This window comes from Anas acuta, chromosome 12 (assembly GCF_963932015.1).
Source record: "Anas acuta chromosome 12, bAnaAcu1.1, whole genome shotgun sequence".
Taxonomy (NCBI): domain Eukaryota; kingdom Metazoa; phylum Chordata; class Aves; order Anseriformes; family Anatidae; genus Anas; species Anas acuta.
In genome coordinates this window covers 2,752,210-2,762,770 of record NC_088990.1, presented here as the reverse complement: position 1 = coordinate 2,762,770, position 10,561 = coordinate 2,752,210, and the positions used below count along the sequence as shown (strand labels likewise).

Sequence of the window (10,561 nt, the reverse complement as noted above, 5' to 3'; positions counted from 1 at the left end):
CCCAGGGTTTCTAGGTCTGGCAACCACGGAACCATTTTTTTCCATGTTGCAACCCCTGGATTTCTAGTTTGTGGTACTAAAGTAAATTTCAAAGCATGTTTTCACTTATTTTTAGTGCATTTTACACATGGGTAAACTGAAGCAAGGCAGAGAACAAGTGGCAGATGGTCAGGGACAGTGCCAGGAATGGAGACGAGAACTCCTCTGTCCTAGGACATGGTTTAAACAGACTTTGTCCCAGGATTCTGAGATTTGACTACTTATAATTGACGAGACATCAGCAGTGCTCAAAAAGAAAAAAAATAGAAGAAAGAAAGGAAGAAAGGAAGAAAGGAAGGAAGGAAGGAAGGAAGGAAGGAAGGAAGGAAGGAAGGAAGGAAGGAAGGAAGGAAGGAAGGAAGGAAGGAAGGAAGGAAGAGAAAAAAAGAAAAGCTATCATTATTCCCAGTATTTCCTGGCTTCCACAGACAAAACTATTTTAGTTTCTTAAGTAATGAGTCTGGGGCTTAATCTGGCCATTTTCTTACCAATTTTATTCCTTTTGAACTTATTTGGCTGTGCTGTGTGCTATGTGTGCTATGTGCTAAGTGCTCTGTGCACTGCTCATCCACGTCTCTTTGGGGGAAGAATGAGGCTCCAAAAGAACTCAGCAGAAGAGACATGACATATCTGTAACCTCGGTAAAAATAACTGTAAAGATAATGATAATGGATAATTATAAACCCATGTAACTGGCAAAACAACACTCTGCATTTCAGAGGATGGATGGCCTTACCTTGTCCAGTAACCCACTTTATGATACAGTAATGGATCTATATCCGGAGGCTTATGCAATGAAATGGAGCCTTTGGCAAGCTGGAATCACACTGGAAATGAAGCAACATTTTCTTTCTTTTTTCTTTTTTTTTACAACATGCATATTTGAAAATATGGAACTTAACCCTTTTGACATAAAGAGACTGTCCCTACTTTGAATAATTAAATTCTAAGGCAGATTATGAAATAAGAAAGTATTTAAATATTGTGATGCAGCAATACAGTGGTGCAGTTACCCTTCCTTTTCCTGCTTCAACTGTAGTCTTTCTGAAAAGCTTTTGCACTCCAGGGAAACTACTGGCTATAAATTATAAAAGAGGCAATCGAATATCATGCATATATGCAAAAAAGAAGCCTCAGACCCTTTTCTAGATAAAGAACTTACTGAAGCAGCTAAAAATATGGGGAAACGAAGCAAACATGGGGCCTGATCCAAAGGCCACTGAGCTCAGCGGAAGCACTGCAGGGAGGTTCATTAGGCATCGGAGTTGTGTATGTCAGGGTTTGCAATCCACAAAATGTAAATAAAGAATTTTGTTGTATATGAGCAAGGATAAAGTTTAATTGTAGTGTCTAGGCATTCCACTTAGATAAAATGAGCAGATTTTTCTCCAGCAGGTAGACTTTCTCAGCAAGGATTTACTGCCAATATTTATGTGGGAGTTTGTAGTCCCAAAAGCAGAGAAATGCTGGGAAACAAAAAGGAAAGAAAACTTACCCAAAGGGAGGAGACCCAAATGTTCCTGAGTCATTTCTGTAAACAAAAAATGTATGCAAAGTTATCATTTTTCAGTGCTGTGTTGCTTCCTCAGAGTATCCAAGTGTGCTTTTCAAGATTTAAAGCTGTGCAAGATAAAGTTTTCCTCAGCAAATGCTAAATCTGTTCACAAGGCATTGCAGCAATGCAGCTACTATCAGATATCCAATGAAGGAAGCCCATCAGATGGCCATTGGTATTAATTGGTGAGAAAACAGTTAACACTGAGCTTGGATGTGTCTCTGTGTGTAGGGGTATCAAGTAAGTGATGCCATACCTCTTCTGTTAGAAGGCAAATTTGTATGTACAGCTGGGGAATATTTCTGGAGTGGCTCTACCTGTAGACACTGGGAGCTCTGAAACAAACATTTACAGATTTTTTGAGAATGGGACAGCAGAAAGGTTGCTTGAGGATAGTCCAAGTCCTAACACATGTAGGAAAACAACCTGTTGCTTGGTCCAGCACTAACCCACTTTAAGTATTGCTCTCATCGTTAAAACAAGGTAAAAAGAAAAAAAAAAAAAAAGCTTCTCTTTGTGGAGCAATATCAGGAAGGAAATTATGCATGCAGATTTGCCAGCAAAAATAACAGTCTCAGGCTGTAAACGTACGCACTGATACTGCTGTTTTGTTGCTATTTTCAGCAGTCCCTGTACCCTCAAGGGTGAGAGTAAGGACTTAACTGTTATCGCTGCTGTTCATGCATCACCCTTAGAGGTTTGATTTGGACTCATGCTCTTTGGCCCAGCTGGAGATGATTTCCACAAATAGCAGTCTTTTCTCTGAATCAGTCCCATTTATCACCCAGAGTCACTCGGTGTGATGCTGTGGTGCTGTGGGTACCTTCTTTCACACCAGACATACAACCACTTTTGGTCACTTACAGATCTAGGTTCCTTGGTTTTTGTACTTATATTTATCTTCAAATCATGGCTAGTCCAAGTAATTCCATTCCATATAACTAAACACGCCCCACTACTTAGTTCAGGCCCTTGTGTAGTCCTGCTGTTTACATTTTTTGTATTTTATTCCAAAGATCACTCATAGCACGATGGGTTAAGTGAAGTATATCTATCTGTTAACCACTTCTCAGGGGTACTATTAGGCTTAATTAATGTTTGTAGAACATTATTGAGATTCTCAAGAGAAACAGCTATATAAGTGCAAAGTATTATAATTAATTTAAAACTATTTAATTTTTGAGTAATGGGATAACAACACTTAAGCTGAGATTCTCCAAGAAAAACTAATTTATTTGATTCTTAGACAAACACATTCTGAAATCTCAGTTTCCTATTCCTACTTCTACTGTATGACGCATTTTGATTTTTATTATCCTTTGACATACCCAGGCACGTAATATAGTTTTCTTTAGTTGAGGAAACACATATGGAAGTCATGTTAAAATAAAGCAAACCACCAAAATAATTAAGTTAATAAACTCAAAAACAATCCATGTCACCATTTGCCTTTAATTTTTCAAGTATTTAAACCATAAGGCCTATAATTAACATTATGGAATAATTTCCATATTTATTTATAAGACATCTCATTTACATAAATAACCATTATCTGGAAATAAAACTAGATCATTAAAATTCAGAAAACCGACAAGTCTGATTGAGATCTGTCAAGACGCACCAAGGAGATTTTTTACACTCCCTGTCTGAAACCGTTCCATGAGAAAAACTCTGCTCCTGAACAAGCTTCAACAGGACACTGCTTTAGAAATGTGAGCAGTGCTTCATACAAATGACATCAGCAAAAAGAACAGTTGTTTTGTGCGGTGCGAAAACATTGGGTCACTCTTCTCCCTAACTGTTGTGGAGGGTTTCCAAGAAATGCATCTGACACATCTGCACTGAAAATCTGACCCAAATTGTAGCTGATGTTCTCATAACACAGCTCTACTGCTTTTCTGAAACTCTATAGCACTTCAAAATGATTTTTTCTTTCAAAATGCTTTCAATCCTTTCAGTAGTTTCAATACTTTCAAAATCTCGTACCTAGTCAGAAAACACATCATGCAGAAAAGAAGAAAAAATGGCACTTCAGTATTTCGTTTGCAAGCTAGATTCATAATTCCTTGACTATTAGCTAGAGGTTCACAGGTATTTAAAAAATGTGTCCTGACTGAAAAAATGCATCTCAGGCCCTGCTGTCATTGACTTTGTCCTTCAAGATACAGAAATTTCATTATTAGTATTTTTGCTACATAGAAATAAGACTAATTTTTAAAAAGCTACAGCTATTTCAGAACATATTAAAAATATTGTAATTGCACTGTTAAGACAGACCTGTGTTTTTTTCTGCATAAGATGCTTTGAAGTGTAAGTGCAAGCCCACCAGAATAAGGAAATACACCATAGCCAACCCTATTTGGACAATTGTCTTACAAATTCCTAAAGAATGGAGGTTGGCTCAAGTACTGAGCCATGAGGATTTCATCTCAATATAGATATTTTTAGTATCTGTTATTTTATCTTGGGTACTTTTAAAATCTGCATCACTCTCCAATTCCTCTCCTAATTATCTGAAATTCTTCTCTTCTCTAACTGCTTTGGAATGTTCCCATACATTATTACACCTACTTGCCATATTATATTGGGCCTTAATTATCCTCATCTATCCATTGGGCTAGGTAAGCATGTAGTTTAAAATGTGAACAACTGCTCAGAAACAGAGGTAAACAGAGTAACATTAAATCTCACCAGTGAGTCACCACAGATACAGGTCACATTGAGTTTCTGCCCTTTTCTGAGCTCGCTGAGGGTTTGGTCCAGCTTGCCTAAAGGAGAAAAAAAAAAAAAAAATCTGCTCCTAACCTCAACAGAGCCCTCACACAAGCAGAACTCTCTTCAGTATTTATGTTTGTATCCATCTTCCAAAACAGTTCTGCCACCTTCAACATGAACATTTAGAGGAGATGAACACTTTCTTAGCACCCAGTCTGCAGCCTGGAGCTGACAAAGGACAGGAGATTGAACACAAACCAATGCACCTTGAGAAAAAAATACAAAACCTCTTTGTTTAACCCAAGCTACCCCAAGTCTTACATTGGGTCTGCTCCATCTCAGCCACTTACAAGTCAAAACAGCAAAAGAGGGAAAGTGACACATCTGATCCATACCCTTCATACCATGGGGAGACTGCTGCAGTGGTGATGAGCTCTGTATGTGAACACCAGCAGAAATAACTGTGGATTCATTAACAACCGCTTGATCACCTCCTTGAAAAAGTATGGCCAAATGTTGATGTAATGTGAGTAATTCACTTAACTGAGTTTGAATTTGACTCACAGTGACAGCATAAAACTAACTTAATGTATGGCGAATTCTTTAAATCATGGCCTGACTCGTAATACAAAAAAGAATACTTCCAGTATAAATAATGAGGTTGGAGGAAATGTCCTTGGCAAGTCAATTTGTTCCATGCTGCTGATGGTTCCTGTTAGTGACAAGGATTTTTTTCAAGAAGGAAACAATGGAAAACAGATGCAAAAGCGTTTACCAGAAGGCTGGGGAATGGCAGCTCTTCCAAAATGTCAAGCGTGCAGACTAGAGTCAATTTAAAAGAGAATTAATTATTTAAACTGAATTAATTTGACTACAATGAAACCCTGTTAAGCCATCTCATCCATCCCCCTTCCTACTGTGTTATCCTTTACAGTCTAATTCTAAATACTGATCTCTATTTTCAAACACTTCAGCTGAAAATCCACTTACCCAGTCACAGTAGCAGTATCTTGATTTTTGAATATCTTTACCGCATTCTTTCCAGGAACTAACCCAAAGAATTGTGCTCACCTGCTCCCCATTCCCAACTTCAGCCCCCAGTTTATACGAGTTTAATCCCCTGGTCCCATTTTTTCTCCTTTTCCCCTTTCAGCATTGTACCTGTTGTGGTGTTTTTCCAGATGCTTCAAAGAAAAGATTCATCAAATGCATCTTTTGCCTGCAAATCTGTGTGTTTCATAAAGTCCCTCAATATCTTCATCTTCAACAACAACTCCCTTCTGCTTCTTATGTTGTCTTGTCTTTGCTCGGCTCTGGGGAAAGGCAAAAGACTGAATTTTAGGTCTACAGCTTTCTGTTAGAAGCTCATTTTTTCAGAAGAATTACCATGCCTGCCTCTCTTGGAACCAATCATAACAAAGTGCTTCATCTCCTTGGAGGATTTGGCCCCCTGTATTTTGTTGTAATACAAATTATCAGCACCAGAAGGACTGCTTGAGGAACCCCAGTGTTTGCATTTTCCATGTTAACTCTGCTTGTGTGGACTCCACAGATTTGCAGTGCTGTCAACATTTTAAAAGCGGCAGTAAGGGTCACCTAGTGCTCTTTTTCCTTGAGAGCATTATGTGAAACGTGGCAAATGCCAGCAGAGCCACTGTGGCTCTGAAACCTTTTGTCTCCCACAGGGCCGTGTACAACCAGGTCTGCCAGCAGTAGACCAAAGCTGTCATTTTGATTTCCTGCTGCACCAGTTCCTACGGCCAGAGGAACCATTCCAAAACTGTCCTTTTCTGTTACTGTTAATGTTTAAACCTTAAAGCAAAGCCACCTGTGCTTGGATTTATGTAAAGTAAATTTCTTTATTTGGATTTCATAAGGGAAGAAGAACTATAGTCTATTAAGCAATAAACCTAATTGCCCTAGGTCTTGCCTGTACTGGGAATGCATATCAATTTAAATGCATCAGTGTGAAAATCAGTCTTATTAAACTAGCTCAAAGCCCAAGTTTAGACAGAATACGGTTTTCACACTTGCATATAGTAATTCATATTAAAGTTATAGTTTACAGTTGCTAATAACTAATAAAAACAGGAATTAAAGCAGTTGATGTGCACCTGTATTACTGAAAAAAATGTTTAATGTTACTTATTTTTTAAACTGATTGTTAAGAACTCTGTTCTATAGCATATTCAAGGCCTTGGAGGAATACAGTTGGTTGGGATACACTGCTCCTCATTGGTGTACTAGAAAAAACATGCAAAATCTGAACATATGGAAGCCAAACGTAACATCTTCACTCTGATGTTACACAAGTGACGTGAGCTGAAGTCAATGAATCCCAGCAGATGCTAACTCTATTTATTTATTTTTTTTAAACCTAAAGAATGCAATTATCATCAAGCATGGCAACTATTGTTCAGTTGGTGTAACCTAAATGCATTGCATGGGCTCTTCTCTGACAACTGCCCCAGTTGGAAGGGCAGGCCTAACGTAAGAGGATCTTATGGGAGGTTTAATGAGTAACAGTTCAGTAATGTTATTTATTTTAGTCTTTATAGAGCCATGGTAATGTACTGTTTCTTAAATTATTTTGTACACTGCTGTTTTCTTGTTGTAAGAGGGGTATGACTAATGTACATGCTGAAAAATTTGAGGGAGTTCTTAGAAACCATAATATTTTGCTTGATCATTCATAACCAAATACGTAAGGAACCATTCACTGTATCGCTCTTGCGCAGCTTGTATTAGATCTCCATAGTTACACTTGGCATAACAAGTACAAAAAAGAAGTGCCTTTGCGGGGCTGATAAGCAGACAGGAAGTAAGTGAACATCTGCTACAGCTTTAGTTGGTTTTGCCTTCAGCAGCTGATGAAAAACTTCGGTCCCTGTATTCGACGTACATTGTGCTTGGCCTTTGACACCAACAGCTGTTGAATAGAAGATGTAAAATATTACACCTACAGAAAAGGAGGTGCATTAGTAGGAGCACTGGGATATTTAATGGATTTTTTTCTTTCCATTTTCTGATCACTGGAAACACTGGACAGCAGACACTTGCAGATAGAATTATCTCCTGAAGGTCAACCACTTCCTATTTTACTTTTTTTTTTTTTTCTCTAATGTTGTGTTTTCCTCTCCAAAACTGCTTTGTTTTGTTTTGTTCTCTTTTAAACACCACAACAATTGCACCATATACTGAATAGTAATTATAACCATCATAATCATCGTAAGGAAACCATGTGCTTCCCTGAATCAGGGCTGGGGCTCCCAACCCAGACAATCTGTCTTCTGGTGGCAGAACAGCACTTCCAGAGCCTGGACAGCCAAGGAACAGAGTTATACAAGTAAATATCAAATAGCTCACAGCAAGCTTTTTCTTTGTTTAAAGAAAGAGCTATTGAACATATTTTTTGAAAAATGAGTTCAGCCACACAGTGCAGATTCTCTACTCGTGTATACGGAGGAAGTCTCTGCTCCAGATAATTCAGGCACTTCTCCACCTACATCGTCTTTTTATTTCTGCCGAAAACTACTAACAGAGAACAAGTGACAGTGGTGTATTTCTTAGAGCGTTGAGGCCCATGTACTGTAAATGCATCTTTACGTACTTCCTCTGAGATTGTAAATTTCCCTAGGAAATTACAACAGTTGTGATGAAATCATATTTACCCATACATGGTAGATCCTTTGGGTCTGACGCAACAAAATGAGAATGGGTTTCAGAGTAACAATGGGAAAGATGAAGACACTACTCCAGAGTTATGTAAATGGAGGAGAATTTTGCCCAGAAATTTCATGTTCTGTGCTTTGGAGTTGTATGCAGTTTGTTACATGTTCTATTCCCAAACTGCAGATGGATGCTGTTTTGCCAAAAAATAAATGAAATACAAAGATGACTTCAAACATTTGCAGAAACTGTGCTGACACTCAAAATAAAGAAACATCAAGTAACTTTCCTAGTGAGATCATAAAAGCAGCAACACAGTGATCAAAGCATGAAAACAAGCCTGTTACTCCACCCCTAATGCAAGATGCTGTCTCATATCTAGGACCAGGAGCTTGCTTGGCACAGAGATGTTCAGGCAGTCTACAAGTAGAGCATATGAGGCAGTATATTTAAATAGTTAAATGAGGAAAAATCCACAAAGACTGTTGATTTAAACCCATGAGACTGGTAAATGACTGTCTCAGGTTATTATTGCTTAACACCAGTAGTAGTAGTAGCTCAATTTGGTAGAGCTCTACCATAACCCTGTGTATTCTACACACACAGAACACCAGATCACATTTCCCCTGAAGTGTGTACACTCACATGGGTAAAGGAAAACAAAACGAAAACTACTGAATTTATTTCTACTAGTAGCAAATGTCTTCAGATTTCTGTGATATTGGAGGGGTTGGTTGTATTAAAGCAAAAGGAGCGCTGGGACATGAAAATAGTCAATATAAAGCAGGAACAGCTGCACTATTTTCATTATCATAATGTTATTATTTCCTGGATTTCACAGAGAGCAGACTTTTTTCCAACTGTATTCATATAAGAATAATTAAATATCTGTCTTGAATTGTGTGCACCTTGCGTCTAACCAGCTTGGAAACGTGCCAGAATGTGAAGCAATCTTTAGGAGAATTGCAGAATCAATACATCAATTCCCATTAATTCAGTGTCAGAGGAAACAAATGTGGACCTCTCTGAAGCTTGTGCATTCCCTGCAGATATTTGCTAGAATAGGCAGCTTCTGTCTGCCTGCCTTCGCTGTGCCCTCCAAACACCAGAAAGCAGGCTCAGAATGGGAGAAACCCGGCCTGGATACAAAATCTAATTAAGCCGGTTTTAGTAACCCAGGCTCTTGGCCAAGTTGTTCACAAACTCTTACCAAATCCAAGCCAATCCACAACTCTGCCCCCTTCACTGCACTGGGCTCCTTGTTGCTCCTGGTATCCCTGGAGTACATCTCCGCTCCGGAGTTGAGCACATCTAGACAAGCTGAGAAGGACCTCTTTTCAGTCTGTCAAAACCATAAAGCATAATTCTGCACAGTGATGACACAATATTAATGAATAATCATAATTGATACTGCATTTTAAACCAGACAGAATCCTTGATCAATCCAAGCTCCATAAAATGTGCTGTGCTCCAAACATCTTGCAGTTTGCTTACTGCACAGCTGGCTGGTGAGAAAAATCTTGTCCCAGGAGGTTTGCTCAGGCACATGAAACACATTTTTAACATCCCAAAGGTGAGCATACTCACAGAGCTGAGAGTGCGACCTGTCTGGCAGCAGCTTTCCAGAGAAAGGAGCAGGAAAGAGGCAATAGGTGATGAGATTAGCCCCAACGGAAGGAGACTCCTGCGTGGAATATCAACACATCTTTCCAGTCTCTCTCATTGCGACCATTTGTGCTTTTATCAAATTTGCAGTTTGCTTCTTAAGCTACGGGACCAGATGGCTCCCATGCATAATGCACTGAATCATGGCAAGGCTTGAGGTATTTGTTATGTACAACAGCAAACACACGCGCTGGACCAGGTTACTCTCTGTCACAGCTAGCATATGGTGCAGGCTGCATATGGATGGTGCTGCAGCAGGTATCTATATATACATACAGGCGGAAGATTGGAGTATCTTTTCTTCTCGCAGGTTGTCAGGAAAATGACTGTCATACCTTCAAAACAAATAGCAAGAAATAGAGGCAGTAATATACCACATGGCAGAGGACAGATGCTCGGCACTTCCCGTGATGCGCAACGCCTGATGGCAAGGAATCCTGATGGGCCAAGGACATGAGGCTCTTGATCCCCCTCTGATTTCCCCTTGCAGCCCGTGACTAAGCTGGTGCTGACACTTCTCTGGTGCCTATTTGCAAAGCCAATAGCTGTGGGCAGTATTTCTGCCCATGAAGCACCTGGGAGACAAAATCATTGTTTGAGAGCATCTTTTTCTCCGGCATTTTTTAAATGGAAATAAATCTGATTTTGTCATTGCTTGCATCATGTAGATTTAGGTTAAGTTCAAGATGTGACACCCCTGTGCATCTAGAGTGAATGAGAAGGGAATTTGTAAAAGCAACAATCACCACTTGGCAGAGGGTAAGCCTACAGAGGGTTTATACAGTATGAGATTTGTGCTTCTGCGACAAGACCTAAAAAATAACCTTGTCGTCATCCCTCACCGAAAAATTACAAATACCCCTTTCTGAGCACTGAAAGACGTGAAATGAAAAATGCTTTCTGTATGTCTACAGAGAT

The 10,561-nt window shown here is 39.2% G+C and overlaps 1 long non-coding RNA gene across 4 annotated transcripts in view; it reads right to left on the bottom strand.

Moving 5' to 3' along the window:
- Positions 1–514: 514 nt before the first annotated feature.
- Positions 515–10,561, bottom strand: part of LOC137863331 (uncharacterized) — a 15,820-nt gene continuing 5,773 nt past the window's right edge. For 2 of the 4 annotated variants that reach the window (XR_011100869.1, XR_011100872.1), the window contains one exon: positions 515–9,978. This is a non-coding gene — a long non-coding RNA (uncharacterized lncRNA). The remainder of the gene's footprint in view (positions 9,979–10,561) is intronic. The other 2 variants (XR_011100871.1, XR_011100870.1) reach the window with 2 other exon arrangements.